Source organism: Polyodon spathula, chromosome 1, assembly GCF_017654505.1.
Source record: "Polyodon spathula isolate WHYD16114869_AA chromosome 1, ASM1765450v1, whole genome shotgun sequence".
Lineage (NCBI taxonomy): Eukaryota > Metazoa > Chordata > Actinopteri > Acipenseriformes > Polyodontidae > Polyodon > Polyodon spathula.
The window spans coordinates 25,591,466-25,599,679 of NC_054534.1; positions in this window are offsets into that span (position 1 = coordinate 25,591,466).

The following is an 8,214-nucleotide window of genomic DNA, read 5'->3' on the forward strand; positions in this document are numbered from 1 at the left end:
TGCTCGGAGGCCGGCAGATGGAGTGGCCTCCTGGGTAATGTGAAAAGTTCAACAGTCAGAAAGCAAGAGAGAAGCAATCGCTGAAGAAGAATCACTGGGATATAATGGAGACTCATTACAATCAGTTTGTCTTAGTTCAGTAACAGATAATGAATGTTACTGCTACCTTAATGGGATGATAAACAATTCTACATGTACACCAATAAACAAAATGTCAGCAGTCTAAAATAGTTTGATTTCTTTTTTCTATTTTTTTTTCCCCCAGTCGGTATAATATATTTTTTTGGTTTCACCTTACATATATTTGCATATGACATAACGTCTCATGAGACTGTCTTCTAGATGGACACTGTTGCTCACACAATATTGTCACACTGCATAAATTACAGTGGATGGAAATAAGACTCCTATTGTATGGCAGTTTCACACATTCTGGGTTTAAGTATGGGCTTAATTAGCCACAGTGTATGGGTAACAAGTGCAGGTGTGTTTTATTAAACTCCTAATAGGAACCAAATTACAGTAGACCCCTTCCCTGTGACCACCATATAAAGACCATCTCCACCAGTCTTTGAAAACAGTATGACGATAAATACCTTTTAACTCTGTCCCTTTGGTGGTCATTAATAAAGAGATCTCACATGTACATCTTTTGACATCTGTAAAATAAAATGCTTATTTGAAGTGGTAGCTACTGGCAAGAAGGCAATGGGTAATGGCTTTGTTTAAGAACCTGAAAGCTCCCTGTCTTTTACAAAAGCACAAAGCCTCACCTATCTACAAAGAAAAATGCAGCAGTAGGAACTGAAATAAAACTCCTTTTGTGGTAAAAATCTGTAAATCTGCAGAACAAATGTAAACCTGCAAATGTAGAAAATGAATAGTTACTGTTAGAAATAGTAAGTGGTCTGTTTGAACTGTAGTCACTGCTGTATTGGTTTGGGAATTTTACAAATTGTTTTCAACACTAGCTAATGAGAATTGCAACACACCTCAGATAAATGAACATACCTTTCATTTATCCTCTTCAGACCACATACCTGTGGAATACTTTGTGTATTGTACAGTATACTGTAGGGAGGGGGGGGTCTAAGGATAACTTAGGTTTGTTCAGTGTTTTCATTTAATGTACTTATTGGTTAATAAACCATAACTACAGATATTTGAATCATACATTTTGAATTAAAACTATTGGAAACAAAGGAACAATCCTCCGTTTGCACAGCAGATTGAGGCATTCCAAGTTTCAGTGCAAGCTTTTCCACTACATCTTTTGCGTATAGGCTTGTTTTTGCTGTTCGCTGTTTTTTTTTTCTTCTTTTTTAACAAATAAATAGGATCTGAGTCTGCGCTCAACACCATCCAATAATCTATTATGGCGGTTCAATTTGAAACCTTGTAAGATAATTTGGTTAGGTATTTAAGGGAAAATACCCTAACCCTATTGTTACCTTATTTTACCACTATTTCAATGCAAGGTCCCTCAAGTGAGACAGAGAACAGATTATGTTGTGTTTGCTGGAAAAGCTTTGCAATGTCACTGGAACTGAAACAACCTGACTGTACTGCTGTGTGTCAGTAACAAAGCTGATTGGATCTCAATTTCGATGTCAAATTTTTAATACAAGAGTAAAATATTAAATATAACTGAACATTAAACCAAGTGTACTTATTATTGAAGTTGTATATGACAGTTTTAACATTAAGTTATCACTGAAACACCATGGGGTCCAGTTTAATGACCAGTACTGTATTTTTTTATGTGTTCAGTGATGTTATTAGTGGGGTCCATAAATCACCCCTGGGGGGAAAACGTCAGAAGGATTAAGATGGAGTTAAAAAGTGGTGGTGGTATTAAGATGTGTCTCTGACCCTCATGTCAGTTGCAGCCTTGTTGGCTTGATAACTGATTCTGTTTGACTGGAAGCAGGTTGCCCCACCTTCCCACAACCACTCCTCCTAAAGGTGATTTTGACAGTTCCTATTGGTCAATACCTCTGCCACAAATAGAGTCACCGTTTCAAAGATGGTATATCTTGCAGCACACTGACAATACCCTCTGGACAGTTGTTGGGAACCAAAGGAACCAGCTCACCAGTGGGATGGGGGCAGCTTTTACACAGCCTTTACCCCAAAGCAAAACTGTTAATGTTAATTAACAACTACCAGACAAAAAGCCAATGCAATGACTTAAAATCATTTTAAATGTATACTTATTACACCACTGTGGTGTTTGTTACTCAGTCTACACAAACCCTGAGGATAAGAACATTTAAGCAATCGCCTAAACTAAAATTATACTTTAAAATTCTAGCTGAAGTATAATGCAACACTCCATGACCCTGCCCACTCACTGCCATTGGAGTAGAAATTCCCAGTCTAACCCTAAGTTATGTTCTAAAGTTTTTCCCTCTATTTTTCCGTTGCAATTGGTACTAAAATAGTATGGAGCTGGGGATGAGCTGCAGATAATCTACTAAATAGTATTCAGTTTTGCACAGAACAGGACTAAAGATCATTGCAATTGACCATCAGTTAGGCATATTCTGATTGTTTCATTGTCTGAGATCATGACACCACAGCAGCACAGGTTTAGAAAATTCAAATCATAGTCCTTCACTAGACTTTTTTAAAAATTGTTTTCAGCTCGTAAACTGTTGCAGAGTTCAAGTTACTTATAAAATGTTATATCAATTAAGGGTTGAAACTCACTGATCCAGACAAAAAATAATGTCTGTGTTAAAGGAAATTGTGTAGCCTTATAATAACAGTATTATTGTTTTTGTTACATGCAATGATAAATAGAATTACTATAATAAATTACAAACCAAAAAAAGTGGTCTCTACATAATCTTTTAGCAAAATCTGCTTTTGAATACTGCTGGTTTCTTGTGTCACCCAACCCGACAAAGTAGTTAATAATTAATTATTACAAATAATAATAATAATAATAATAATAATAATAATAATAATATAATAATAATAATAATAATAATCATCATCATCTTTTTAATTCTGTGTTGCATACTGCATAATTACTTCCAATTAGTGATACTGCCTACGACTGCGATGTGGTTCTGATTGGTTCATCGTTAACTCGCACCTAAAACACAAGCAGGTGTAGGAAAAACAGTTTCATCTTGTAATTTTCCAATTAAAATACGGCAGGTGTGATCGCTGTAGTTTCACAGCGACGTGGTGAAGTGAAAAAGTTTACAGTCCGAACTTCACTTCAGCACAGAGTTGGGTTTATGCAGTCAAAACGTTTGACATTTATTTAAAATCCTAAATAGGTAGGTTAAGTGTTGCTTTTTCGTGTAAGTATTCATTCTGAGTCCGTTATTTGTATGCAAACAGCTCAAAATTTAGTAAGTACGGCGGTGTTTGTTCTGGTTCTGCTAAGTAAGTTTTATTTATTTTTTGTCTGTATAATAAAATGTTTAGCAGGCAACGTGGTTAGGCGCGCGCTGCCTCATCTGATGTCTAATATACTAGTTTAATCAATCCGTGTTGTCAAGTAATATGTCTATTTCAGATAGTCGTTTTTTTTATTTATCTTTTTATTAAAAAAAAAACACATGGTATACATTTTGCATTTTGAAATGTCAATTTTCCTCAGTTTCAATTGTTTGCTGAAGCAGTTTTCAAACTGGCGTATCATATGACGTCAGTTTAGTGTCGACAAGTTTCATCATAACACTTCTAGAGAATTTAAAAATACGTCGAAAAAAAGTTTAATTTTAGGGATTATTTCTACAAAATACTTTTCTGTCTGGTTTAAATATTTAATGCAATTCAATACTCTACATAGAAGATTGTGATTCTATCTTGGCCAGGATTTAAATTGTATGAAGTCTTTTTGCCGGCTTGTCTAAAATCAGGATTTTTCTTTTTTCTGTTTTTATGCAGTCTGTGGAACACCCTGTACCCAGATAGCAAGCTGCTTTTGTACATAAGAACATAACGTTTACAAACTGGAGGAGGCCATTCAGCCCATCTTGCTCGTTTGGTTGTTAGTAGCTTATTGATCCCAGAATCTCATCGAGCAGCTTCTTGAAGGATCCCAGGGTGTCAGCTTCAACAACATTACTGGGGAGTTGGTTCCAGATTCCCACAATTCTCGCGGGTGTGGGCTTTCTGTTCTGTATGCCCCTTTATCTAATCTCCATTTGTGACCCCAGGTCCTTGATTTTTTTTTTTTTTTCAGGTCGAAAAAGTCCCTTGGGTCGACATTGCCAGTACTTTCTAGAATTTTGAGTGCTTGAATCGGATAGCCAGGTAGTCTTTGTGAAAGACTGAGTAGATTTTGTCTGCATATGACATGCCTTTTTAAAACTTGGAATAATTCTGGTTGCTCTATTCAGGTTTCTAAATGCTTAATTTGCAAAGACAGAAGTAGAATGGGGAAACAAGGTTGATTTTTTTTGACACAAATTTCAACATTATGACATTAAGACTGACTCCTTAATCACATGCTAGCATGGACATGGTAACAATAATAGTGGATACAATATCGCCAACTACGGCAAAATCTTAAATTTGAGGCACATGTAAGACATTAAACAGAATAAGAAATCGAAACGAAAAATTTAATTGACCATCCAGATAATTGGCAGTGAGATGGAACCTTTTAAGGGAAAAGAAAATGCACAGTACTGTGAAGACTTGTTTTTTGGTGGAAAGGTACATCATGCAGTTTCACTTGGCGTATGTCTCTCCCTAAGGGAGTCTAATAATATAAAGCTGCTGCTGTAATTGTCTGAATAGATTTTTTTTTTTTTAGAAACAGACCTACAGTTTAACATTTAATTCAGGGTTGGAAATAAGACTAATTTTGTGAATTCCTGGTTTTGCTACGAGTTTAATCTTGTTTAACTGAGTTAAGACACCTAAGCTTATTTGGGGCTAATCAAGCTTGTAGTAAAACCTGGAACAGGTAAAACTGCTATACAATTGGAATCTTATTTCCATTTCTGTCAGATTGGAGAATGAAAGCTTTAATTTAGATATTCTGGTGACATTGCAGCTCACAAAAGCATAAAGGGTTTGACTGAACCTTAAAAGGGCAAATTAACTAAAGTGTGACTTATTTTACTGCTACTTTATCGAAAGACTTTAAGGATGTTCACTTTTTTATGGTCCTGTTGATAAACCTAGCTTGATTTTTTTTTTTTTTTTTTTTTTTTTTCTTTTTTATTGGAGTATTTTACAGCACAGGGGAAATCCTGGGGGATTCCCCATTCTGTAAAATTCTCCAATAGCATCCTGGGTTTACCACTTCCAGCATGGTATTGTAAATGACTCTACCCGCTTTAAACCTGCAAGTAAAATGCCGGCCTGTATAATGTGCAGCTGCACACAGTTGTCACCCATGCTGTATGTCTTCATGGGGCCAGCATAGTCCAGTCATTAAAATAACGCAATTCAAGTCATTGAGTAATGTAACAATACGTTTTAAATTGTCCTGTCATAAAAGGGCAGTTATAGGATGTTCCTGTTGCTGTGTCAGACCTTCTGCTGCAGTTTGAGCTAACCGTTTTAACTTGTGTAGAGGCAAGCTACAGTAACTGGATTAACAAGATAGTTTTCATTTAATGTGCTGTAGCACAGATTGTGGGAACCTGTTCAGCTTAGTTTCTAAGCTGTTTTGGAGGCCTTTGCAAAATATTGAACTATTTCATTAATGACGTGAATAAGGGAGGATGGAAGCATAAGATACAAGGATCTTTGTTTCAGGTATTATCAAGTAGGCATCAAAACTTCTTGCAAAAAAAATAGGATGTGTTTTCAGTAGAAGACATGGACTTAAGTACAGTAGGTCTCTGGAAGCTTTGGTTACAGCTCCGCTGTCTTCTGTACTCTTGTGTGGTGTCCTGGTACAGACACCTGATTTGCTAAGCGGTACGCGGCTAAATCTTGCGAACCATTAACCATGGTACTGGCACAACTTTATTCCCTGTGTAGTGGTCATAGGCCATTTGGAGCTTCTTTTAATCAGGTGTGGGTTTTTTTTTTTTTTTTTTTTTTTTTTTTTCACCCTCTTTCTCATGGAGAGGGTCTACTATGTTTGGCAGACTGAGACTTGTTAAATGAGATGTTATGATACAGGCACAGTCTAGGATTCCAGAACAGGATATTTTTGGTCTGGTTAAGACGTCTAGCTTTAGGAGTTTCACAGTGCAGTTACTAATATCTGCTGAACTACCTTTTGCCTTGTTTTGCCAGAATAGAAGTCCATTTAGTGTTAGTTCTGCAGTGTAAAGGCAATGTTTAGTACGGCTTGCTTCCTTATGTTATTTCTGCCAACTAAGGCTTACCTTTCTCTTTCTCCAACAGTAAATTGCCAAGATGTCGGTGAACTGGGATCAAATGGAGGTTGATCAGACTGAAAGGTACTGCAAGGGGATGTGCTTTTAATGCAGTATCCTCCCCTGCTAGGATGCATTCTGACTGGCAGAAATCTTTCATGGCTTCAGTTTTTGTTCTGAACTTTAAGTTGTGCTAAATGCAGAATTTAATTTGTAAACATGATTTGTACAGTAACATGTTTAACCCCTTCACTGTGTGTGGACAGGGCGAGTGGAATTTGAGTCCCATACGCTGAAATGTGTGTCCAAAACTAATTTTCAATATTTCATGTTTTTTTAATTTTGGTAACACTAGTGTAAATTCTCACCCCAGTGTTTTCACTTACAATTAATCATTGTGAAACTACTTCATAACGTGATCCTCAAATTCCAACTAAAATGTTCTGCAATATATTTTTGCTTGGCAACCTTTAAGTTGTGGCGGTTTCATGTTTACAGTATTTGAAAAAGTCTGCTTTTTTTTTTAAATGCTCCACTAATTGCTTCAAAATAAGGGACGCTTTTGGTTCGGCTGCCTCCTAGCCATATGGTATTTAATACTTTTCATTTTAAACTAGTTGGTAAACACACTTTTGTTCTTTCCTGTAGTTTTCTGGATATCTCCCCATTTGTGAGAGAATACATTGGAAGTCCTCTGACCACCTCTAACCCTGCATCAAACACTGGCTTCTTCAATGATGTCAAGGTCCCGCAGAATGGAAATTACTCCCACATTGTAGTCAATGGAGGAAACTCCCTGATGCAGGAGGAGAAGCAAGCAGGAGCAGTATTAGAGATACAAATAGAACCACCATCAAATGGGGACCAGGAATCTTTGACCACAGGGAGCGCAGAGAAACCTGAACCGTCAACTCTTGAAGAGGCTGACCTGACATCGTCAGTGTTGGGAGACACAATATTGGCAGCAAAAGATGATGAATCTCTTGAGCAGCAGGTAGTTCCAGAGCAGTTATCCAGCCTGTCTGGAAAGGAAGAACCGTCAAGATCATCCTCGCCTTCTAGAGTTCCTGAGTTCAGCTGTGTAACTGAGGAAGAGCGTGAGCTGGAACCCTCTGCCCAGGGAGCAGATGTGCATCAGGTTCCCCAGCAACAAGATCAATCAGATGGCACTCTGAACAAAGAGAAGCTGGACGCTCCTCCAAAACCTCCCAGATCACCTGGACCCAGTGACCTTTCATTTCCCACGGGTAACGTGTGTGGTGGAACAATCTGCATAGATTGTGAAGACAGAGGTAGATGTAACCCATACCCCCCCCCCCCCAAATCTAGGATTAGTCTTGTCCCCAGCCAGATTACAATGGGTTTTAAGAGTATTTGAAGGACCAAGTTTTTTGTGGTAGTGCTATTGTAAGGAACTGAAATTTAGTACAGTAGCACTTATAAATGGTCTTAATTGTAAATGTTCGTTTTTTTTTGTGTGTTTTAAACTTCAAAACAGTTTTAATAGATATTATTCCCTCCAATTATGGAGGGTTAATCCTCAAAAGGTTTAATTGGGGCTCCTGAGATTAATCTCCAATTAGAAAAGTGAGAGGGCAATAATGTATCACCTGTGTAGTTCAATAATAAAGTCAATGTGTGTGTTCAGTTTGAAGGTCTAATTGCTGACCTTCATAACAGTAAATTAATGAAGTTGTTCAATGGCATTTAAAATCTGAACACCACTGTTGGGTTTTAAGTTCAGGTATGATTATGAGAAATGTGTGTTGTGTAGTACACTGGGGTTAGCCTGCTCTATTATGGAGATGAGGTTAAAAGCTCTAACCAAAGGCAGTCTAACCTGGCTTTCTTGCCTAGAGGTGAAGATGCTTGCTTGTGGGGTCGCCGTTTCACACCCAGCACCCAT